The 27,196-nt window shown below is 40.2% G+C and overlaps 1 protein-coding gene across 4 annotated transcripts in view; it reads left to right on the top strand.

Annotated features, from left to right (window-relative positions):
- The first annotated feature begins 5,182 nt into the window (after positions 1-5,182).
- Positions 5,183-27,196, top strand: part of SFMBT2 (Scm like with four mbt domains 2) — a 349,877-nt gene continuing 327,863 nt past the window's right edge. For 2 of the 4 annotated variants that reach the window (XM_063926815.1, XM_063926812.1), the window contains exon 1: positions 5,183-5,351. The gene's annotated coding sequence lies outside the window, so the exon portion shown is untranslated. Of the gene's footprint in view, positions 5,352-5,682; positions 5,894-8,297; positions 8,852-27,196 lie in introns of those variants that run through there. The other 2 variants (XM_063926813.1, XM_063926814.1) reach the window with 2 other exon arrangements.

The following is a 27,196-nucleotide window of genomic DNA, read 5'->3' as shown; positions in this document are numbered from 1 at the left end:
TAGAATCAGGATTGTGGTGTAACAGGGTTGTTAATTTTGTCATTTGTAAAAGAGTTCTTCCTGCTAAATGAGGAGACCCCAGAGGGGAGAGACTGATGAGCCTTAGTTTTGTATACAGTATTACACTTGGCACCAGATATTGTTCTGTAAATTAGACTTGGTTATAAATATGGCTCTGAATATAATATTTGGCAGCAGGTATAGCTCAGCACTTTCTACTAGATACTGGATGTGGTTTAACATTCTATACTTGACTCCATATATAGCTATCATATTATACATAGCAGCAGATGTGGCTCAGTGTTTCCTTACTTTTGGCACTTATTCGTTGATGTTTGATAAAAATGTTTTTACACCTGCTGATAATATAAGTGCATCTGATACCTGTCCTATGAATGACCCAGAGCTGAACTAGCATTCTGCTGTATAGGCATACGCAGTCAGTTCTGATTCAGTAACAACACAACTAGTTATGTTCCCTGAGGCACTAAGCAAAACTTGGAGGCAGCTGCTTATTATTTTGCATTGAAGGCATATTAAAAAGATATATACAGTATAATAATAAAAATAATGTGGTCTGTGGACCTTATTCAGGTTTGTTAGCAAACCAAAAAAGCAAGCTGGGGAAAATCATGTTGCACTGCAGGTGGGGCAGATGTAACATGGGAGGGGTGTGTTCATACTGAAATCTCAATTGCAGTGTAAAAATTAAGTAGCCAGTATTTTCCATGCACAGAAACAATATAACCCACCCAAACCTAAACCTCTCTGCACATGTTACATCTACCCCACCTTCAGTTCAATATTGTTTTGTCCAATTGCTAATTTTTTGGTTTGCTAACAAACCTGAATAACCCCCAGTATAATATAAAGTGCAATGTAGCTTGGAATTGGGCTATTCCATGAGGCATGTGAAATTGTCCATAGCCACTGGTGCAACTTGCATCATGCTGAGTCCTTCATCATGATTTCTTTGTGGATCCATACTATCCACGCTGGCAGTGCAGTGTATTCCTAATCTTGTTAACTCATCATTATGTTGTTTTGTGTAGTATTATTATTATTGTTATTTTTTTTGTTTCATTGGAGTCAAGTGGCACACTTGCCTGTCTTGATAAAATATGACTTGTTCAACAAGGGATGTGTCACATAACTATCATCCTAGCAATTGAGAAACAATGCGGAAGAGAGACAAGCCTAAAAAATAACCTAAATTCTCTTCTTATGTTGTCTTATAAAATGGGTGTGCATTGTGCAAATGACCTAATTATCTGAAATTGTAGCACCAGGATTAAACATACATACAAACATAGTGCCCTATTTGGAATCCAAACCACAAACCCAATGCTGTGAGGCAACTATGCTAACCACTGTGCCTTTGTGCTGTTCCCCTAATTTATGCTTTAATGTACTTACTAGACATTGTGTGGAATTAGAAGTGTCTTAATATAGGGGACCTCATTAAAAATATAGTGAAGTGCAATATGATTATATACATGTCACCCAAATATTTGGTATTCAACTGCAATCGTTCCTGCATGTGGCGAAAAAATTGTGTTTCTTCAGCTCTTGGGGACTTATGTCACTGCTGGGAAGATGCCAGGAGATCATGTGGCATGTTCTGTTCACAAGTAGACACAGGCTCTGCAGAAATGTCCCTGAATGCAATGCTATGGAAACAATTCTGACTACTATAGCTGCCCACCATACCAGGGCTGCTTCATTGCTCACTTGTCCAAGGGTTGATCTGAAGCACCAAATAAAGTTCAACCTTGTTATGCCGGTGACTCCACCATATAGTGTCATTAAATGCCTTCATAACTCCTATCACTAATATATAGAAATCTGATTATGTGGCACTTATTCAACCAAAACCTGTCCCGGCTAATATATACTTACCCATGCTCTCGTATCTTCCTAGCTATGTACTATCTTATCTATACATTCCTTCCTCACAATATTGTCTTAGATATTATCTATCTATCTATCTATCTATCTATCTATCTATCTATCTATCTATCTATCTATCTATCTATCTATGAACATTTATTAGGGAGGAGGTCTGGGATCTCCATCATTGGATGGAGATTTCCTGGCCTCTGCACCGTTGGGTTGTGTGTCACTATGGGACCACTGCACTGTCACTGCTACTTCCAAGGAAATTATAGCAACTCCAACCACATCTGAATCAGGCCATAGTCTCTGCTACTACCAAGAATGTGTAAAACAACAAGTCATTTTGCATAGAGACCCCCAGTAAATAACTGCACCTTCTCATTTAACTAACCACATCCTGCAGAACTAATTCCCATATTTGTATGTCAGGGGATAAACAGGTGACAGTTATATGTTACATTTTAGCTATGTTTATTTTAACTGAATACAGATGTTTTTGAATTAAAAGTGTGCTGCACTTAACTATACTGCCGGTGGTGTATGTGGTCATTATAGGTGTTATTATGTTACTATTAGATGGGGTCTCTCCAATTATTGCTCCTCATGCATACTAACGGCATTACTCCCACTGTGACTGTGGCTCCTTTTCATAAAGTGATAACATACCTTCTACCATTACGTTTTCCAGCAGCAATAAACTGTGCTGAATTATTTGACTGTAGTTGAAGGCAATTTTGAACATCAATGAATTTATGCAGATTTAGGGCAGTTACAAAGTGAATGGGAAAAGCAGACATACTAGTGTTACACTGAAAGAGTCAGCTTGACAAGTGTGCAGAGCTGCAAGAAAATGAGACCAGTTGAACTGAGATTATGGGGATGATTTTCTAAAGATGTACATTTTATGCCAGCTCGGCAGATATTTTCTCTTTACAGAAGTAATGGAAGAGACTTTTTTGTGTTAGAAAGAAAGAAAGAAAGAAAGAAAAAAAGAAAGACATTCCCCCTAACACAACTGAGCACTGGAGGAAGTGCAGAAGGGACTAATTATGTCCGATCTATTCTGCAAACTAAGCAAAAAAAATATGTGTACTAAGTTAACATACTGTGCATCTCACAAAGAAGTAATGACATTATAACAACGCTACAGAGGTCACCTGCAAAGAAGATAGTCTGTGAAGAATGTAATAAGCCATTATCTAACTGTTTGGTAACGGTAATAATATATTAGGAAATATCTCATATTTCCTTTTCCAGACATATTGGTGAATGCTGGACTCGTATGGGCGTTTTAGTGGTCACTAGATGGCGCTGTGTCATTGAAGGTAAGCACATCTACAGCGCGAGGGTAAGATGCAAGTTTATGGTCTGACTGTGCATCATGATAGTTAATTATGGACGTGAATAAAAATAATACAAGCATTAGTCATGCTTAAAAAAGCTTGGGATACATGTATATTTTAGTTAATTTGGACCTAAAAACATTGAAGAAGAGTGTGCAAATATGTATAAGCCCCCTGCTGGTGTTGACTCATCTGCTTGCGAATATTAGAAAATTAACGGGGGGAAAATGTATGTACAAAGAAGAACTATATAGTTCTAAGAATACAATTCTTTTAGGTTGATTCATTATTTTTTATGACACATTTACACAATACAGATCTCTGAGTATGAATCACATAAAAATGCAGTTATTTTGTATCTAATAAATATTATATATTATAATACATGTTAGATAAGGGATATCTTCTTATGGACTGGTACTGCCAATGTCAAATGGTCCATCTGGTAGTGAGACTGCGGCTTCCTGTCTGCAAAGGGTGTATCTGCAGCATGTTGGGTGATACTAGAGCCATTCTTTATTTCTGATGGAGTATTCTTCAGAATCATTGATCATCACCCACACTTCTCATATGCCTGAAGAAGTAGGTCACTGGATCCATAGGCGCATATTACTATAAGCACATCCTAAAACGCACACAGATACAGTACTGCCCAGTTAGTAAGTTGCTTCAGGGTGACCGTGAAGAATAGCAATAATGGCTGTTGTTTCTGCAAGACTTCTGGTGACCGACTGGCAATTGGCACTGGCTGGTTAGTACATGACGGCAGTGCTTGCTTCTGTGATAGCATGATAAATAGTACTAGCACTATATATAAGCAATATACGCTATAGAGGAGATTAAAAGATTATAATGAAATGCATAAATCACAGCTGCCTGTCATCATTCAAAGATTAGGTAATAGTGTTCAAGAAGCAAAGCATGATCCAAGCCCAGCACAGACAAAACTGCCTTCTATCAACGGTGAATAATATTCCATGGCGTGTATTTATCACTAGACAAGAAGCCGGCATAGAAAGTGTATGCTAAAGCCAAAGCGATTGTGCAAATAGCGAATATATGTATACACCCACACAGGCACACACACACACTCTCATACACTCACATATACTGTATATATTTCTTAGAGTAGGAATAAAATGTAATCCCAGCAGTGTACAAAATATATACTGCCAGGTACAAGGTGTGCCTATCTGTAAGCATTCAGAAACAAAATATGACGTGTGTGTATGGTGTAAGTATATACAGTATATGTGTGTGTGTGTGTGTGTGTGTGTGTGTGTGTGTATACACACACACATATCTATTTATACCTATAATATTTATATATCTACTGTATGTGTATCCTGAGGAAGGAGATTAATTGTCCGAAACGTTGGATGAAATACCCTTTTCTACACCTGCGCGGGATTCATTGCTGTTGCTGAATTCTGGGGTCTCTTCTACTCCACCGAGGAAAATACCCGCTAACTACAATATATTTATGTTTTATTATTGTATGTATATATATATATATATATATATATATATATATATATATATAATGTGAGCGTGTGTGTCTATAATATGTATTTGTCGATCTATATTGTCATGATATGGAAGTATGGCTAATAGTAGTTGGGACAGATGCTAACAAGACTGTTGACAATTAAAGACCAATATAATTTGCATTTCAATAATGATGGCTGACGCCGATCCATGTTTGCGTATGACATAATAAACCCTGACATTGGTAATCAGCACAGGCAAGTTGCTGACATGCTAACATTAGGATAACACCCCAGTGGTTAGGGCAAGCAATGTGGCAGTGTCACCCCCCATGGCTGCACTGGGGAGACGCCTAGTGTACAGGAGTACACTGTCAGTAGTAATGGGTGGAGAAGGGCTGGCTCATAAACAATTTTTAATTGGCTAAGAAATTTAGCAACTGCTGTAAAGGTCAACGAAGGAGTAGGCTGCCTAGATAGTGTGTGGAAGCAGCACACGGTGCATGTGCACTAGGTGGATGCCATGTTGGAATGAGTCTGCAGCACAGAAAGAGACTGCTCGTCTCTCACTCTCACCAGGCGACTGCTGCTATAGATCACACACGGATCAGGAAACTTCATCCGGGTAAGTGCATGTTGTGTGTCCCCGGCCTGCTGCTGCTACACACATCTGCGCTATGGGGAGAGCCAGCTAGGAGCAGGTTACTTGTACGGGGCTGCCTGGGTCACTGGCTGCTGTTGTGCCCATCAGACCGGGCTGCTGATCGCCAAGCTGTGGCCGCCAGCAGGCAGGGGGCTAGTAGGGGTCTAGCGTCCTAGATTATAGAAAGTTTTACATGTGTGTCTGTCATGTGTAGCAGGGCATACAGAGACTCCGGGTTGGCTCTGTCAGCTCATGTGACCCCCTCTACAAATGACTCAGCTACACAGTGACTTTTACATTACTCCTCTAGTAACTAGTGTCAAAGCGCTGCACAGCTTGTCCCCAGCAGCCAGTGTGCACACACACTGCTACACACTCGCACACAGACACACACACACAGCGCCGATCACTGACTTCCACCCGTGTCTTGCTGCTCCCCCCGTGTCACACGCACCGTGGCTGGACTGACGGAAAAGCTGCAACATACAAATACTTTGTGATGGGAAAAAATAAAACCCTACGAGGTAGGTTTCCATTTTCACTTTCATTTGTTGCATATTATGGTCCTTTAGCGAATGAGACACAAATGAGGAGACGTGTGCTGTTGTGGTGGTTTTTTCCCCTGGAAGACTTGTTAGTGTATAAAGTACAGTATGGTGGCGGCGGATCAGAGTACACGGCGCTGCTGTCACACAAGTACACAGGCTCAGCAGCACACTTGTGTCATTCTACTGTCATCCTGAGGAAGAATACTGACATGACTGGTTATATGTATGACATCTCTGCACAGTATACATTCCTGTGTTGATCTGAGGTTACAGCATGTTCTGTTACTGTTTATATGGGTTTGTACTTATGACACATTTCTGCTATTATTATGGTATTATGGGATATGTATTTAATGGTTTCCTGATCCTTCATACTCATGGGCTACCACTTTATATGGGTTTTGTAGGTCACAGACTGGAACCTTTGTGAATAGAAGGGTTAAGAATGGATCTTGTTAATAATTCAAAAATTAGTTTAATGCCCCACTCCTGGAGGGGGGAGAGAGAGAGAGAGAGAGAGAGAGATTTTGTGTGTGTGTGTGTGTGTGTGTGTGTGTGTGTGTGTGTGTGTGTGTGTGTGTGTGTGTGTGGAGAGATGTTAACGATTTCATTGCTAGTTTAAATATGGTGACCCGTGCTCCCCCCCCCCCCCCCTTCCTCTTTTAAGAGATGGCAGCGCAGGCTGGAATTTGTAGTTCTACAACAGCTGAAGGGACAGGGCATCTGAATCGTTGGTTTTTATTGGCGTGTATTTAAATGGGCGATGCCTCCTGCTGAACGTCTGAATCCCTCCAGAAAAATCTCTGGCTGCCAGTTATATCTGGAAAATAAATGTTTCTTGTGGCAGAGCTAAAGTCCCTGATGCTGCAACAATTGGGACCAGCTTAATTAGTCCCCAGGCATCCCCTGTGTTGTGTGCAATACAAACTGGCGATACATAGCCTTCAGTGATGAGGTTGGGATTAACCCTGTAGGAGACGGGTTGTATTGGCAGAATACAGGAATAGCTGTGGGAGATAAGCCCTTACGCATGTGCACAGTATAATTAATTAAGGCATTTTGCCATATTTTAAGTAAAATGAGTGTATAGCATGGCACAAAGACGGTGGCAGTCATTGGCTTAGAAGCTGGCATCTTGATTTTGCCTATTTTAAGTGACTATGGCTACCGTGGCAATGTATTATTTGGGTACGCTGTTTGTTACATACTTTTTTATGATGTGTTATGAAGAAGCCATTGATGTGTTTACGCCGGTTGGAATGTTTGCCCTGTGTGTTTATCTTGTTGCTGTTACTATGTGGCCTTGTTGCTGTACTTGGTATGAAGCCTCCTGTGTTATGGACTGTGCAGACCACATGAAGAACATGTTTCTGTAGAGAATTACCATGGACTGTCAGTTCATTAATGCTGTGCCTCATTCTTTATATGGGCAATACATAAGACTCCAGCTAGTTACTAATGTTAGATATTATTTTATCGTTCTAAACATGTAAATGTTTCAGTATTCATATTCATTTTTATCTGTTACAAGATGTCTGTTCATTGTACACTTTTGCCCATTAGGTCTGTATTTATTCCCATTTACATCATACCCAAACCTTTGTAGCGTCCAGCAAGTGAGAACAGTGTTCCCATAGCTAAGAAGTAATTATTGCATTGTGTGTTACATGTGCTCATCTCATGTTACAGTATCACTACCGCTTGTGCACTATATATAGTTTGGGCAAGTCATTTCATTTTGTCATTGAATACAATCATTCTTCTAATGTATTTCGCAATAGGAAAAACAAATACATAATTTCGCAGATCTGTATTCAGTCTCTCTCTCTCTCTCTCTCTCTCTCTCTCTCTCTCTCTCTCTCTCTCTCTCTCTCTCTCTCTCATATCTGAGAAGATATAATGGGAAGGAATGTATAGATAAGGTAGCACATGGCCAGGATTATGTATAGCTAGGACAGGGTGGGAAAGTTAATGCTAGCCGGGGTAGGTTTGGAGGGTTTGCACACAGTAATTGATAAGACATGAAGGCATGATTTGATGACACTTATGTGATGGAGTCACCGGCATGTCTAGGCTGAACTTTATTGGGTGCTTCATATCAACCCGAGCAATGCAGCAGCCCTGGCATGGTGGGCATCTATAGAAATCACACCCGTTTCCATAACATAGCATCCAGTGGCATTTCTTCATGTGAACAGAACATGCCACACAGATCCCGTGGCATCCCCCCAGCAGTTACACAAGTCATGTGTGCTCTGTGTGATACACAGCACAGGGCATGTGACCTCCGAATGGAGAGCTGCTCTCACACACCTGCCCCCTCCCCCATCCATTCAGCAGAGTTCCGATCCGGAGCGGGCTCCTCTGTGCAGTCACTGGGGGAGTGTGGTGATCGCTGTGACCTCCCCCACTGACGTGTCTGCTGACGATCACGGAATCCAGTGGACTAGGACCCATCGCCGGGTACGGGCAGCGATTGCACTGAGACTCCCCGGCGTGGAAAGTGCCAGTGCCAGCGGGGGAGCGGGCTGGGTGCGTGGGTCTGTCACAGTAGTAGTAGCAGCAGCAGCAGCCCCATGGTCCCTGGGATTATCCGTTGTTTTGGGATTTCGTTGTCATATGGCAGAGAGGAATCACTGGTGACTATCATCCCCACTGAGCATCGGTGCTGAGCTCACACCTGCACAGTGATCGTATGCTGGCTTCTTCCAAAGGATGATGGTGTGACTGGGACTTGGCAGCCCTTAGGGACCATTCAACTCATGAGGAAAAGTGGATGTGGTAATAATTACCTGGGAGTCCTGGAGATCTCCTTAGTGATTACAGTGGATTATTAGTAGGGTACACTTGTGGATCACCAGTGGATGGCAGGGGTAGCTGCTGGAGAGAGCCATGCCTGGGCTTGTCACATGGCAACCACTTCACCTGTCACAGGTACCCTGATTCCCTGATCTCCCTGCTGTAGCTGTGCTTCCTCCCCTCACTTGTGTGCTTGGCCAATATACTCTAGTATCTATCTATCTATCTATCTATCTATCTATCTATCTATCTATCTATCTATCTATCTATCTATCTATCTATCTATCCCTTAGCAGTGATTGCAAAATGCATTTGAATGTATGCTCAGCTTTGCCAATTTACTAATAATAGTTCGGTGACCACATGCATCGCTGGAACATTCCTTGCTACAATGTATTCTTCGATCCGGGGCTGTTCTTTTTCTGCAATGACATACAGTCAAGGCAAACCTACTGTATACTCTCTATTTGGAGACACATGTATTATTCAAATGTGCATTTTACATATTTGTTTATCAAAATAGCTTTTTGCTTACTAATGGAAAATTTGATAGATAGAAAGTTTGTGGTTTTAGAGAATACATGTAATGGAACATTATGTTTTCAGTAAACAAGGCTGACAAATTATTTAGTAGCATATTTAAACATGTTAAATTATGCTGTCTCTCATGATAATTTAGCCACAAGGTGGCACTGTACTAGCCTTATGACTAAGGGGGGTATTTATCAAAGCATGGAGAGAGCACTGAGAGGGATGAAGTGGAGATAAATAAAGCACTAAGGGGTCTATTCATGAAGCAGTGAAAAGCATGGAGAAGTGAGCCAGTGGACGAGTTGCCCATGGCAACCAATCAGCAGCTCCGTACAATTGTATAGTATGCAAATTATAAATGTTACTTCAATGCTGATTGGTTGCCATGGTCAACTTCTCCACTGGCTCACTTCTCCACACTTTTCACTGCTTCATGAATAGAACCCTAACTAACCAATCAGCTCCTGTCATTTTTCAAATCTAATTGAGTGTTATAAACTGACTGGTTAGTGCTTTATATCACTCCACTTTGTCTCACTCCATGCTTTGAGAAATACCCTCAAAAGCTTTTTACTTTTACAGTGTAATTACTATGGCAGTTGTCATTAATGTAAAGATTACGTTATAGATACATATTGTACTGATCACTGGCAGAACATAAAGAAAAATAAACAAAACACTACATAAACCTGGAATTTGTTGGCTAACATTATTCAAATACATTTGTGAATTTGAAAGTGAAATTATGTGTTGTAGTATAGTATTCTCCCACCATAGATTGCAGGCACTAACTGTAAAATGTTTTGTTGATGATATGGGTGCTATACATTATATGACAAGCTCCACCTTACAAGTTTTGGTCACAGTAACTCACGGGCCGATCAAGGAGAGATGCGTGCTGAGCGAACCGCTCAGCACACATCTCTCCTGCCGCTCAGCACAGCGCGATCTGTGCTGAGCGTGCGGGGGGAGACGGGGGGGCCGCTCACTTCACCCAGCGGGTGAAGTGAGCGACCCGCTAGATTGGCCTGCATGCAGGCCAATCTAGCAGCGGCGATAGCGATGTGCGGGGCCGCGCATCGCTATCGCCGAGGGGGCTACACACGGAGCGATCCTGCCGATATTCTAAGCAATCTAGTCAGATTGCTTAGAATATCGCTCCGTGAGTACCCCCCTTTAGTGATAGAGTTGGCGTGTTACTGTGTGTGTCTACATTTTCAGGGTCTGTTTTTATGAACAGACTTATATTCTCAGTCTGAATTGGTTGAGGAATGTAATGTTTGTGATGACTTCAGAGAACTGGTTATGTGGTTTGTATGATATTTGGAACCATGCTTTGCAAACATTTCAGATCAGTAGCATTCAAATTCATAAATATGTACAGTATCATATAGTAAAAAGTTATATCATGCACTTCCTTCATACTTTACAAGTGTCCTGTTTTTTTCCTCTTATTGAAATGAAAACTAACATCAAACATCGAGAAGTAGGGTTTTGCTACCCAGAAAACACACAGTAAGGTATAATAGGATGGGTATCTGTCTTTGTAAACATATATAAATGAGCAGCCCTAACTGATAAGATAATATACAGCATCTTCCACAAATTGCCTTTAAGTACATTACATCACATTATGTAGGGCAATTGTATTAAGTCTTGGAGAGTGATAAATTGGAGAGAGATAAAGTACTGACCAATCAGCTTCTAGTTGCCATTTTTCAAACACAGCCTCTAAAATGACAGGTAGGAGCTGATTGGCTGGTACGTCATCTCTCTCCACTTTATCACTCTCAAAGGCTTAGTACATCTGCCCCAACGTATGTGCTACACAAAAAAACAACATATTCTTTTTTTATGCTGCTTTTCTATTTTTATTGTGTTGCATAGTAACATGTTGTCGCCTGTGGCTATCAGTGTTGCTGTTGCTTTCCATTAAGGGGTTTAGTCAGTGACTATAAGATCTCTGCAGGTAGCTTTGTTAATGTAAATTGAATAAAGAAAACAACAATTGTAATACATATTGTGCTCTTTTTAGTGAAAGAAGAAAAACAAGTGTGATGAGATATATGTCTACATAACATTGAAAATATATTTTAAAAATTGCTTAATTAACTATTGAAAGATAGTTTCTCTTTTGATTGATTTGTAAACCTATACAACTCTATTATGCAGTAAATGCAAATATATAATAAGCCATTACAAATGTACTAATCTGCTTACAGTCAGGTTTGAAAATTTAATCCTAAGAATGAGCAGAATGAAAAAACTATCTATTTATTGCAATTATTGAGAAAAAAAATTGTAGGAACTGTTTATAATTTAATGTCCACGGCCCATACACATCAGCTTTGTCAAAAGTAGTTCCAGTAATTTGCTGGGAGGAAGATGTGTTGATAGAGAGATTTTGAATGAAAGTAGAATTACAGCATGAAGAAATCTACTGTCTATAACATACTGAGTGGGTGTTGGGGTATCATTTGATGTTACACGAAGAGTGCCTGATTCTATAGATATGGCCATTTGATGATTGTGCCAGAAGTCTAAATATGTCTGGGATCTTTTACCAATCACATTCCCACAACAGAAAATTGTAGTATCAGGCCATTTTGGTTGCAGGGATTTAACAAAAAGTGTGCTATAGCATGTACTGTGCATAAGTGGGGGTATTTATCAAAGACACAGCTTGTAAAGTGAAAGGTAGTACTTTGTCTCTCTCCACTTTATCACTCTCTAAGTTCTTCATGCTTTTGATAAATATCTCCTTAAGGAGCCTACACATTAATAGTTGTGGCACTTCTGCAATTATTAACAATCCGTTTCGCTGTGGATGTTTTCATTTATATTTAAACTATCCCTGCTATGTACTAAGGGAATCCCACAAAGACAACGGTGGTGATAACCACTGTCTGTGCAAGTTACTTCCCTGGCATTTTGGAAGAGATTTTCATGTTTGTGAAAGACTCCTCCAGGGCAGTCTGACAATGCGCATGCGCACAGTGTCAGTTTCCGGAATTGGACCTGCTACTGCAGGAGGGTGATCATAAGACCTATCTCATGCTACTATGCCTCCATTGGCTTAATACATACAATTATGTATTAAGCCAAGAGTGTTATGAAAAAAGTATTGATAAATAGGCCCTAAATGACATAGAAAAGTGATATTTTACAATTTAAAAAAAGATGAGGCAGCATTCAGGCCTTGTAATTCCTACAAATTCACAATGTGGTAAGTTACACATACAGAAGAAAAGAACAAGCATCTGACAGCACTTAGTGTAGACTGATGGGTTTTATAATGACAGGTGTTGAATAACTCAGTAATTATTAATAAAACCACATTCACACACTGGGTGTTGCTAATTATGTAAATCCCTGCCTGTGTTTTACAAATATGTTTAAATCTGTGACGAGTTCTCATCAATGTGTAGCCTAGAAAGTATCCTTTTACTTCCCCCATATAGGGTCACTTCCATTACAATATCTCAGGCTGATTTTACGGTATTCTCCATGGGTGAGTGGGTTTTCCTGGTTCTATATTACATATGCTTGCATTTTAATGGTTGAGATATTTGCTCACTAGAACCTACTAATTTCTAACCCTGGTCTGGAGTGTATAGATAATCTGTGTAGACACATGGAAGCTCCCATTCATTCTAATAAATTGACAATTCTAAACAAAAACAAAAATTGGTACATACTGTTTTGTCTTTTTTTTTGTGGCGTAATAGATGTTAAAATTATAATATTGGAAATGCACATACGAGCCATTGTTGATGTCACTGTTGTGATGATATAGAGATAGCAAGTGGCAAACATCATTATAGGCTGTGGTTCATGAGTGAATCAGTAGGGTCAAGGGTTTTCTGTGAATAACCATCTAGGTGCCATTAAACACTACTGTGCGGACTAAAATCACACAAATATGGATTTAACATTAGAATGTGCTACAAGACCAGAGTTTTACACCATGATTTATTATTTTTAAAATGAAAACTGGCTTAAGCAATCCACTTGCAGTGTCCCGTCACTTTCATGCTTTATAGAAGAGCTAAATGAGGGTCTAATAAGCAGTAGGGACGGTGGCAGTGTTTTCACAGAGTTTTTACCTTTGCATTCCATAATTGCTGCAGTGGTCATGTAAAAGCATCAGACTAGATGGACAGTTTTATTGCACCTTTTAGACGTGAATCTGTTTCCATGCGGGGTAAGTAATGCTAATTATCAATATGCCACCTGGCTATAAGTGACCCACAGTTGTCTGCTTTGTATGAACATATAAGTAAAATATGAATTCAGACATGACACTGACTAAGAAGATCAGGCTGCTCACCATCAGGGAAGGGGTTGCTCAGAAAGTGGTTTCTCTCTGATGCATAATATATCAACTACTAGACTACTAGCACTTTATTCAATTCACATTGCTGGATTCTCATTATTTTCATGTTGCTGATTTCATTTATTGTGTATGAACTTGGCAACTGACTTCACAAATTGGATCAGATAATAATGGTAAATAATCCTTATATTGAGCCAGAACGTAGCCTTCACTGTTTATATATAAAATAATCTTTAAAAAAAAAAAATTAATAGTTTTATTTACGAACACATGAAAATAGACATGCAAATGTAGCATACATTTGTTTACTATTGACTATTGACACCTGATACTGTGTAATTATATTACAACAGGGGATAGTGTAACTAAGTGTAATTGAAAGTGTAGGATAACACTAAAATTACATGGTATCATGGTCTAAGCAACCTCCTGAGTGTAGATTGCAGCACAAGGGACTAAAATGCCTAAATGAGTCAAATCGGGCACATGAGGTAACCTGTTGGCATTACATAGCAATTATTTACTACAAGCAGCTATGGGAATTACGGTGAAATATGAGCATTGTAACACAAAATACCAAATCCCTCAATATTAAAAGGAAATTATCTTATTACTCATTGCAAGAAGTTTCCTGCTGAGCTAAATGCAGGCTATTCCATTGGGGGAATTTTCAGTCATGTTGTTTATATGCAAAGGCTGTTATGTTATAATGACCTTTAAGATGTTTTTGGAGAGCTTTTGTGTTTGTTTCTGATGAGTCAACTGTAAGGTCAATGTGGCATCTGTCTATTCTAACTATGATATCATTTTGTAAGTATATGTGCTGTATATGCAGATCTATGGCTAAAGCATGCAGTATTGGGTCTGTGTGTTCTTAACAATAAACACATATTTTCTAATAACTAAAATGTAATAAATTGTATCCTATTCATAATTAGGTTTTTAATTGTTTCCCTTGATATGTAGTGGTGAATGGCAATTATATAAGTAAGGAAGTAGCTACATGGACACTATGGTGTAGTACGTTGTATGGATGGTCGCATATATATAAGTAGTGCACTAATGAGTGTGCAGAGGACATATAAGGACAAAGCAAATTTTGAATCCGCCCTTATATTATAATAAGGTATTTGTAATATATAAAGTTGTGTTGTACTGTAAACTTCAGAGAGAGAGAAGCTTGCATGGATAGTTTCTGTAACAAAATGTGTGGGTGAGTTTTATGTTGTGGGTGCAAATATTGCAATGCCAGAACGTAATCTGTTTGTTAGCCTAATTCATTTTTATTATCTACTTTTTTAGCCAGCCCAAAATCTTGACCTGAAAGTGTGTGCATTTTCAGTACTATATAGGTTGCTTCTTATACTTTGGGGGAGATGTATCAAAGCTTGGATAGAGACGAAGTACCAATCAACCAGCTTCTAAGAGACATTTTTCAAACATAGCCTGTAAAATGACAGGAGCTAATTGGTTGATACTCCCCCCCTCCCCCCTCCACTTTACCTCTGTTCAGTATCTGATACAGCTAGTCCTTTGTGTGTTATTCAGATAACTCTACATTTTGTATTATTATTTTAACAGACTGAATAAAATAGAATCTTACCTGCTCTTCCTTTGATCATTTGACCTGGTTCGTCCCTTAATGCTGCCAAAGTCTGATCAAGAGAGGGCACTTTTCTCAAACTGACACTGCATTGTTATTATAGTAGGTTATAATGTATACTGTACCTAGGGGTGGATGTAAGCCTCAGACAGCTATTAAACTGGCACCCTTTGTATTCACCACAGAGTGCTTTATCAGTTTAGATTATTACTGTACACTAACTCAGGCTGTGGCAAATTTCCCATTAGGCATGTGAGGCACGTGCGTAGGGGGCAGGACTTGGATACTTGTGTTGATACTGTCAGAATATGTCCACTGTACTGTAACATATGTGATCTTGAATGGAGTGTAAATGGGTAGGACATGCACATACTAGCTTTGTAATCTGTCCTACTTACTAAATATCTACACATAATAAAAATAATAATAATAATAATAATAATAATAATAATAATAATAATAATAATAATAATGTCATAGTGGCTTTTTCTTTATTATTCTATTAAATTGGATATCATCAAATGAGAGCTTATAACCAATCAATAAAAATATAAAAATTAGTCAGGCGGGGGGCGGCCGTTACTGCTGTGCTTAGGGGCGCCATCACGCCTAAATCCACCTCTGAACTCATCCAACCAGTAAATTGAAATGAGGAAATTAAACTAGTGGGGCTTTTGTTAAAGTGAGTATAATTGCTTATCTACTATCTATTTGCTACTACTTATAAATGCAGCCCATGTACTTTTTATAATTTATACACATATCTATAATACTACTGAAAAATCTGGTAAGACCATGTGAATCAAAACAGGTGTAAAAAAAAGCGCTATATGCTAATACTGTATATGCATTGATCATCAGTCTTTCCTAGCTACAAAATACAAAAACAAAACAAGTTTCATTGATATAAATTGTTTTTCTAAATCAATCCCATGTGTGCATTTATTCTACGATCGAAGCCATAGATATGAGATTACAAATATAGCACTAGGCTCCCATATTAGTTGAGTGTCATGAATGGATGAAGAAAATGTGTACATTTCCTGGCAACACTTCAGTAAGAATTATCCTGTGGTCTTCAAAGTTATATTTTTTATACTGCCCCATTACTTATTATTAGGCATCAAGATTCTGTTAGTGTTTACTGTATTATACACATCAACACATCTCAGAGCTACATTAAATTGAAAAGTATTTTGGGAAAATACATCATTAGTCTATTATATTAACTTATGTTATTAAACAATGCATAAAAAGTGTTTATCATTTTAAGCGTTAAGTACATGTGCGTGTCTGGAACACTATTAGTAGATAAGAGGAAACAGACTCAGCAGGGAGCCTAATTTAGGTGTGTTATATTGCAATGTCCGTCATAAAGTCATGTTAAACACGGATGCTTATGTGTAGTCAAGATGAGGATAATTTCCATACTGAAATAGTGGATTACTCATGCTCCATATGACTATGGCAATTATAATGTACAAATGGACATGATTGGAGAAAAAGCATGTTTTACATAATAATACAAGGTCTGGACTAGCTCCAAATGATACAAGTAATTTACTACGTAATCTGACAATTCTATACATGCAAATCCACATTTACTGCCAGGACCAGAAAGAAGTTCCCAAAAACTTCCAGATATGGTTTGTAAAATTTGCATCAATCTGGTGCAGACAGACCTAAAATGAGATAAATAGATGCACTGTAGTGTATATTGTGTACTGTGACCTAAAGAGTTGCAAAAATCAATCAAATCATCTACAGTATGAATGTGAAAATCTGTGTTGTCTTTTTAAGGCTGTGAAAATAAATACAGCATAGTGCAGTGCTTCCCAAACTGGGTGCCATGGAGAACTTGCAGGGTGCCCTGGTCTGGTGGCCCTCCCCACATAACTAAACTGAAGGATTACATAGGAACACAATTTACTTAATTTAATATTTTTTTTCTGAATTTGTCAGTAATAAACTTTTAGCCTAGGGTGCCATAAAACAAAGTTCTGATATTCTAGGGTGCTATAATACCAAAAAGTTTGGGAACCACTGGTGTAGTGTTTTCTGTATATATCTGAAGGTATGCTTAAAAATATGCACTCACTCCCCTGTATTAGGTGTATGAAGCACATTTATTTATCACACTTTTCTGGCTTCCCTAAAATTCAGCATAGATAAGCCTGCAAAATATGACAATGCACTCCAAAAAAAAGGAAATGGTTTTCCCCAAACACATGGAACTGATACTGTTTCAAGTGTCCAACCGAAAGGACAGATTTTAATTACCACTAACTGGATTAAAATAAATCCCAGGTGTTTAAATTCCTTATATGAACTACCACTACTTTCATATTCAACATTATGTGAGTCCATTATTGTATTGATACTAATATGTAAAGCAAGGCATTGCACTTGTTTTATTTATTTATTTTCAAAATAAAAATATTGTTTTTCACATTCTGATTCATGGTGAGTTTCAAGATCTATTAAGGATTTTCTTATTCACATATGAAGATTTTCTGTATTTTGATGCATAAAAATGTCAAGCTGCTCAAATTAATTTATTAGTCCATTGCATGTGATTGCAAGGGAGAAGCTAATCTAAACAAGGAAAACGCCCAGAAATCCCCCAGCACAATATAATGCACCAGTAAATAAGATATACTGTACACAGAGCCGTAACCAGACTTTTTGGTGCCCTGTCAGAAAGAGAATTGGTGCCCCCCATATTATTCCAATAGGGACATAAGGCGCATGCCTCGCGAGGAAGGGGCATGACAAAATTTATCCCAGAGAAAGCCCATGCTATGATGTGTCTTATTACATAAACCAACCTGAGAGCATGCCACCATTCAGTCATAATATGCCTCATTTAATAACACATTCCAATATACTGCCACACCAAGGACTCAAACCAACAACCTGCTGCATCCCAGCCAAACAGCACACCCACCAAGCCACTCGATCCCGCATATAAACTATGAGATTTCTAACTATATAAAGCTATCTGTACCCCGTAAAAAAATAACCAGCACCATAATCGAGCAGATGCATGCAGTGTGCAGCCACACATCCAATCCCTTGCAGCCACACACTACTCTGCCTAGCCGCAATGCTGATCACCCCTTTACAGATTAGAAGCTAAGCTTCAAATAGTTAAAACTCTCCAGCTTTGAATTTTCTTTCTATGTAAGGAAAGATAGCTAAATGAATAGAGTGTCTGACTGCAATGTCATAGGCAACAAGTTTAAATCCCGGGCACATCAGTATCCCAAAATGTAATAAAGGACTGTGCAACGGAACCTCAAAGAGTTCACAAGCCAAGTTCATGAATGCTGTATATGTATTAGTGACAAAAGTGGTGGGGGTAGGAGAAAGGGGCGATCAAGAGATGCTGGCCGTCAAAAAGGGGAAAGCTGCAATTGAAAATAATTAGATACTTCATAATTGATTAGTGCTGCCAACAGCACCCCTACCTTGCACGCTATGTGCGGAGCACACTCCGCACACACCTAGTTACGGCCCTGACTGTACATCCTATATAATAAATGTAGAGATCTTTGCAGTATCTCTGATATGGTGGTCCTAAAACTATGTGATAATAGTATCCACTTTGGGTCATACCTTTGTGTATTGCTACATCTCTGCAAATATATGTAAGCAAGATCTCTTCATTTCTACTATTCTTTGCCTGGCCAACCTGTGGCTCTCCAGCTGTTGTGAAACTACAAGTCCCAACATGCTCTGCCACAGTTTTGCTATTAAGGAATGCTAAAACTGTGTCAGGGCATGCTGGGATGTGTAGTTTCACAACAGCTGGAGAGCCACAGGTTGGCCAGGCATGTACTATTCTACAGGATGTAGATCTTATTTACTGGTCCATTATAGTGTGCTGGGGTATATTTGTGTGTGCTTTTCTGTATTTCATCTGTATTTCTGCATTTCATACTATGATACATTTTATTCCTATTTTTTTTTTTGTATTTACACATTTTGGATTATTACCATTAGATTGTAAACTGTGGGAAGCCAAACTAGTGAGTCATATAACAGTGTTACTCACACACATAAAAAGGGTGAGTTGATATTTTTAAGAACATATTTCGTAGCTCTTTTTTGTATACTATGGTGTTTTTGTTTCCTTTTGAGTGTTGTTAGGAACTTCATCCACCAATGCAGATATTCACCTAGAAGATTTTAATTGATATAGATTCTATGGTGAGTGCATTAGGAGTTTGTTTCATGGGACAACAATTTATTGGATGGTACATGCTATATTTATTTGTTTCCTTTTATTAATATATTGCTGTGGAACAACTACATTATAGAAATGCAGGTCATTTTGTGCCTTTAGACATGTTTGCTTTGATAATACAACAAGTTACATTTATAAAGTGACGGTGGTACTTTTTGTTACTGGAGAGCACGGTGACTCATTCGTTATGCTGTAGTGTAGGCCCAGTCATAGTTCTGTCACAAAGCAGTTACTACTGCCTACTCGTCCTTGTGATAACTATAGGGGGCAATGGGGTAAATGTATGAAGCAGTGATAAGAGGGGAGAGGTGAGCCAGTGGAGAAGTTGCCCATGGCAACCAATCAGCATTGAATTAACATTTATAATTTGAATACTCAAAAATTATACAGAGCGGCTGATTGGTTGCCATGGGCAACCTCTCCACTGGCTCACTTCTCCACTCTTATCACTGCTTCATACATTTACCCAATGTTAGGCATCTGTTTAGACTGCCAGATGTCCATACTGTTATTACCTTCATTTGGAGAGATAGGTTGCTGCAAGACAAGGGGCGCAGTTTTGGATTGATAATACACTGCCAAAATGGTCTTGCTGATGGTTTTGAGGTATGTAGATGTCATCCTTAAGATGGTCATCATAGTATTGTTGGCTTATAGGGATTCTTTTTATGTCTTTTCATATTATTTCTTACATTTTTAAGTTACAATTATTTTAGTTTATCTGAGTTTCACTTGTGCTATTAATTATAAATTAAGTGCTGGTTATATAATAAGGTTGAAATAGAGATCCCTGAAGTTGAACCTTTCATGAAGTGTAGTTTTCATCATCCAGTGGAATGTAGAACAAACCTTTATGTGACACCCACAAATATTAGTCTCACAGAGGGGGAAAAAAATCTTAAAAACCTTTCAGACTATAAAAATAGCACTATACCATGGATCAGCCACCTGCACGACATCTCTACTGATTGTAGCTACAGATATCATTTCTTGTAAGCAAAGCGTTCATTATACTTTTAAAGTATGGTTTCTATACACCAGAAAAAAGCAGAGAAATTCGGATGACACCATTGGTTCGTTAGGAACGTGCTACATGTGACAATGAGATGCCACTCATGTGAAATATAAAAAAGAGTATAAACTAATCAACATACAGTGGCTGAGTTGAGAAACCTTACTGAGAGCAGGGAGACTAAGGGCCTATTTCAGACCTGATTGCACAGCGGCTGATTATTGAACGACTGCTCATGCATACAGATCGTAATGCGCAGGCGCGAGGTCAAACTGCAAAAAAATCCTGCGTCTTTTTTTGATCACTAGCGAATGCAGGCTGATTGACAGGAAGCGGGCGTTTGGGTGTGGTAACTGGTCATTTTCAGGAAGTGTCAGGAAAAACGCAGGCGTTCCCAAGCGTTTTCATGGAGGGTGTGTGACGTCAGCTCTGGCCCCGATCAGCCTGTTTGTATCGCACTGTAGAATTAGGTCCTTGGCTACACACAGACTGGAAAATCATTAGATGGTGAGTGACTTGCGAACGGATTTTTAGCAGACCGGCGTTTGCAAAGCTTTTCGCCCGACGTACGCAGGCTTACACAGGGTGGCTTTTCACTTTGTCTGGGCGGAGACTATCTGATCGCAGACCTCTGCAAATTCGTGAAGGTGCGATCAGGTCTGAATTAGGCCCTAAATTTCATTCCCAGGAGCACATACTGTACTCTACAACCGGCCTATGCTGATAGTGAACCAGTATTCCTTTGCACTTACAATACCTTGGTGCGCAGAGTTATTTAGGCAAACCTCAGTATTGGCCTGGCATATATTTGGGCATATTGTGCCTGATTCATAATTGTGCACATGTCCATTTTACTGCAGATCTTACATGTGTCTGAACAGAACATATTTTGAGTGGGAAGCATTTGATATCCCGGCTGTCGGGATCCCGGCGCACAGTATACCGGCGCCGGGATCTTGACAGCCGCCATACCGACAACTATTTTCCCTCTTGGGGGGTCCATGACACCTCTGGAGGGAGAATAAATAGCATGGCATGCGTAGCGCGCCACAGAGCCCCCAAGGGGCTCTTTTGTGCTCACCCTGCTGCCGGCATGCCGGCGGTCGGGATACCGGCGGCGGTATGCTGGGCACCGGGATTCCGAACACCGACATAACATAGTAGGCCCATTTTGAGCAACTATGGATGGGTCTTACACATCTCACTTGTGGCTGAGTGGGTGTAACTTGTTGGTCGATCATAGGTTATATGTTGTTAAGGTGTGTTGGGGATCTGTAGAAGGAGTTGTGACTAGTCAGAGAGAGAGAACACAGCTGTCTGGTTTCAGACAGATCTCTTGGGGCAAGAAAAGGGCTACAGTATGCTGATACTTTTGCAATCAGATGGGTGGCGCAGAGACACAGCTAACACTGAAACCATGCAAAGATCTACATTTAGGGCCTGATTCATATTTGTAAGTAAAGCAAAAAAAGAAGGCAACTGGGCAAAACCATGTTGCGCTGCAGGTGGGACAGATGTAACATGTGCAGAGAGAATTAACCCTTAAGATGTAAGACTCACAGGTACAGTATGTATTTTTATGATCCCATTGTGTTTCCCGTTTAAAGATTGGAATCACATCGAATGTCACCAATCCCTTGGCACTAATCTGGTTATGAGTACTTAAATATAAAGGGGGGTACACACGGAGAGATCCGTTCTTAAAATCTAAGCAATCTGACTAGATTGCTTAGATTTTAAGCACAGATCTCTTGTGTATATGCCCCACAGCGATAGTGATGTGAGGCCCCACGCGGCGCTATCGCCGGTGCTAGATTGGCCTGCATGCAGGCGCAATCTAGCACATCACTCATTTCTCCCGTTGGGTGAAATGAGCGCCCCCATGTCGTCGTACCCCCTTGCTCAGTACATGTCACGCTGTGCTGAGCGGGGGGAGAGATGTGTGCTGAGCGGTCACTGATAGATCGCTCCGCACACATCACTCCCCGTGTGTACGGGGCTTAAGACATAGAGGTAAATAGATTACTGGACTTAGGTCCTTTTACACGTGAGTAAATGCCTTTTTGGCCAGGCTTGTTATATCTGTCTTAATCCTGTTTAGGCGTAACTGCAGCTCCACCTTTGTTAAATGAGTTACATTTTATTGTGTGTTATTTCATTTTATTTCCTGGTTGTTGTTTTTTCTCATATGTGAATACAAATGGAAAAAAAACTTGCTTTAAAGACCAGCTTTCTCTTTATGTTTTACAATTATTGTACCTGCTTTATATTTTAATGACCCAATAGTATCAGTTTTACATTCTTGCTGTTTATGTACTTAAGAAAATGTTTTGAGCTTCACTGAGCTTATTAAACTTTGGCCTTTTAAACTGGCTATCCAGTGGCATTGCAATAAATGGTGAAAGGACAGTGGTTCTCAAACTGTGTGCCTAGGCACCCCGGGATGCCTCGGGATACTTGCAAATTATTTACGGTCATTGTTTTAGGCAAAACCAGTGCTTGTGGCTTCCAGTCAGGATGCAGTCAAAATGCCGGCGGTCGGGATTCCGCCGTTCATGAGACAGATGACAGAATCCTGACAGCTGACAATTTGCCGACAGCCAACATCCCGACACCAGCCCCTAATTTCTACTCGGTTGGTGATTCCACAACACCAACCGAGTGGGAATAGGCGCCAAGGGAACCCGCAAGGGAACTCACTGTCTTGCTGCCGGTATTCTGGCAGACACGATGACGCTGACGCTGTATACTGACAGCCGGCATCCTGTCTGCCAGTATATCATGCCAGACCCTTCCAGTCGTAGCATATGTGGATAAAAAGAAGTTAATTTTGTCCGTTGCCACATAATTGAACCTAAGGATGACATATATATATGCAATTTACTTAATTTAATATTTCTTTCTAAATTTTTCTAAAAGAAACCTGTGGCCTAGGGGTGTCATGAAAAAATATCTGATACTCTAGGGCACTGTGATTCAAAAAAGTTTGGGAACCCCTGATGAAAGTATATAAATATATTAATATTATATTCATTATTCATTAATAATGTATTTATGTAAGTAGACCTCCTGAAAGCAGTTATGTCTGATAGGAGTTTACAAAAGTTTACAGCATTTTCTGGTCTAAAAGGTGGAGTTAAAGATTCTTAATCCCCAGTAATATCTGATTATATTAGTTTAAAGATTATTTTCAGAAAAACTAATCTGCAGTAAATGTTGTTTGTTAAGTGAAATACTTACTGGTTTTATAAATAAACATGTAATGTTAATATGCTTTTGAAGCAAATGCTTTTGGAAACATGACTGAACCACCATACTGTATGTAGGCTCCTGGTTGATAAACCCCCAAATATATTTTCTGTCCTGAAGGCCTTTATTATTATATATACTGTATAAGAGCAGGCATCATTCCTTGGCTGTGACCATTTTCTGGTCTGAGTGCAGGTATATTAGGGCATATGCAGGGGTGGATTGGCCATAGGGCTCACCAGGAAGAATCCTGGTAGGCCAACGTGTCTTTGGGGCCCGTTTTGTGTGTTGTCATGTGGCCCCACCCCCATATGACAACCAACCCACTGCACTCGGTACACAACATTGTCTCCATTCATTGTGTTGTTCCATCTCGTTGTTGCATCTCTGCAGTACAGCAATTCTGCCATCCAGTGATGCTGCCATGGCTACACGGTATGTTATACCTCTTCTGCTGCCCATGTTGGGCCACTTCTACAAAGTTTTACAGGGCTACTTTTAGTTTCCAATCCGCCCCTGGTCTCAGACACAACTGCAGCAAAAGGCGCAAGGAAGGCCACAATTGCGTACAATGGGAATCCCACCACCAGAATACCGGTGCCACAGGCTATTTTCCCTCATTGGGTGTCCACGACACCCATAGAGGGAGACTATAACCTCTGGCAAACGCAGCAAGCCACTATGTCCGCAGCGTGGCGAGCGCAGTGAACCCTCAAGAGGCTTTCTAGCGCTCGCCCGCTGCCGGCATACTGGTGGCCGGGATGTTGCTGTTGGTATACTAACGGCCGGCAATTCACACTGAACCCCTATACAATCATACAATCAAGCCCTGTGAGGAGGGATCCTGCCTCCCTAAACAAACCCTGCCCCCTCATCAGACCACACCCTCATCAGGGCTGCTTCCATAAATTTCCAGGCCTGGTTTATCATCCCAATCCGCCCCTGCTGTTTCCAAGCAATATTTGAATCAGTACAATCATAAGTGTCGGGGGGCTCTAGGGGGCACTTCCAGAAAATTTGAGTGACGCCAATCAATGATGTTTGGATAGGAGCCCACTGGACTGCCTCCATCGGATAGTACAGAACCGGCAGGCACTAGGACCCGCCAAGACTCTCACAACAGGAGCATTCTGTAACAGGTGCTATTGCACATGCCATGGGTCTCTTTCTCTGGCATCAATTAGCCACGGATGCATCCATTTAGTTCCCCTACAGCCTTTGCAACATCTGTAGTTCCATTGATTAGCACCACATGAGAGGGAGATGGGTTCACTCAAGCTCACTTTGCAGTGAGACTAAACTGCTGTACCTGCAGCAGTGATTAGGTGATCTATGTTTATTACACAAAAAAGGGATTTATCCTTACAGTGCCACAGAAAGCAGCAATGCGTCCACAGTGCAGAAAGCCTGAAACATTTGCACAATCATTCATTTGTACCACCACCGCTATATATACTGTAGCATATATACCACCCCCGCTTAGGCAGCTAAGCACCCTCTACCGCAGCAAACCCTGTACGCCCCAGGCAGCAACTATATAGCTTCTGCTGGTGAGATCCCTGCATTACTACTGTTTTACCCCTGCATCATGTAGGTGGTGTGGAAGGGTACTCCAACCGTCCTTCAGGAGCTACCTTCAGCGATTTAGGGAAGTAAAAACTAGATCTTGCACACTGCATAGTGCAAATCCATCATAGTCTTGTAAATGGCCTTATTTTTAATATTGACTAATATGATGGTACAGTTACGCCTAATCTGTATATAGAATGCAATTCTCCTTATCTATGATGAAAATGTACATTTAACGGGCAAGAAATCACTGTTTGATTAATTTAAAATTGCATGATATAACTTCTAGTTCACCAAGGTCCATCAAGCTTTTATTCATTACACGCTGTTTACTCCCGATTTTTCGGGCAGTCCCCTGCACCCACGGAAGAGTGGTCAGATCTCCCGGTTCCGGTATGAATGGTCGACTATGTTATGGTTGACAGTCATTAGGTCGACCACTATTGGTCGACATTGACATGGTCGGCATGGACACATGGTCGACACATGAAAATGGTCGACGCATAACAGATCGACACATGAAAAATTCGATATGGATTTTAGAACTGTTTGTGGTATAATTTTTTCCGTAACATGACCAGGAACCCCAATTAGTGTACTGCGTTCCCTTGCATGGCTCGTTCCCAACCGTAGTCCACGTGGATGGTAAAGTATGACAATTCTAAAAATAAAAAATAAAAATTAAAAGCCATGTTGACCTTTTCATATTTCGACCAGTCGTATGTCGACCATTTTCATGTGTCGACCATGCATCCATGTCGACCATGTCAATGTCGACCAACAATGTTCGACCTAATGACTGTCGACCATAACATGGTCGACCATCCAAACGGATACCAGATCTCCCGCATCCCACTCTCTTTCTAGTGTAGCAGGCAGAGATTTTACGGGGAATTGCGGTGTGATATGGAGGGAGTGGGACTTAATGATGCAAATGTGATTCCTTGATACCTAACCAATAAAAGCACTGTTAACACAAACTCGGAATATCTTTGCATTGTGGAGAGCTCAGTGTCCTTCATGTTCACGAATCAAGTTCTGAAACCAGTCCCATATTGATATAGATATAGGGGTTCTCCAGTTTACATGTAGAATTGCTTTGGTAACATTGGTGACAGTTGTGTATCAATAATGGGTGCAAGGTGCATGCCCAGGGGGTCCACACCACACACCCTGCACGCATTTCTTGAATACTTACCTCTCCAGAGTTCCAAGTCAGCGGCAGTAGCTAAACTGTCAACATATGGTTGGTTTCCAATTAGATTGTTGGTAGTGACCATGTCAACATACATAATGTTAACACCACAATGTTGACATGGTTCAACAATGTCGACAGACATTGGCAACATCCTCAGAATGATGACATGTTCATAATGTTGACATGTGGAATGTCGACATTGGTAGAATGCTGATGGTTAGGGTTACGCTCTGCCAGGAGAGTTAAGCATAGGCACTAAGTGGAGGTTAGGGTTGAGCTGCAGGAGGGTGGAGGGGGTAAGTGTTAGAAGTAGGTATAGAGATTAGGTTTAGTGACTGGGAGAAAATGCACACTGGAATACCAATAAGTCACCCGCCTGCAAGAAAACGCTGGAGACGGTGCTGCTGCCAGGTAAGTGACCACAGGGTCACCAGGGACTTTATATTGACATTCTATCATTTTGACATGTCATCCGTGTAGACATGATGAATTTCAACATGGTTATTGACGAATTGCTAAGCATGTCAACATTTCTACCGTGTCGACATTCCCATGTTGACCTTATGCATGTCAACATGAGAACTATCGACCTAACATACCACAGCCATATGGATATATCTTTTTAGTCTTGCACTCAGCAGTGAGAGTTCACAAATCATTCATTAGCAAACTGACCTGTTCCATTTTTCAGCATTCAAAATGTTTTGCTTGCCGGTAAATCACATGTTTAATT

Source organism: Pseudophryne corroboree, chromosome 6, assembly GCF_028390025.1.
Source record: "Pseudophryne corroboree isolate aPseCor3 chromosome 6, aPseCor3.hap2, whole genome shotgun sequence".
Taxonomy (NCBI): Eukaryota; Metazoa; Chordata; class Amphibia; order Anura; family Myobatrachidae; genus Pseudophryne; species Pseudophryne corroboree.
Note: the sequence above shows the minus strand (reverse complement) of the source record. Positions and strands in the feature narration are given on the sequence as shown.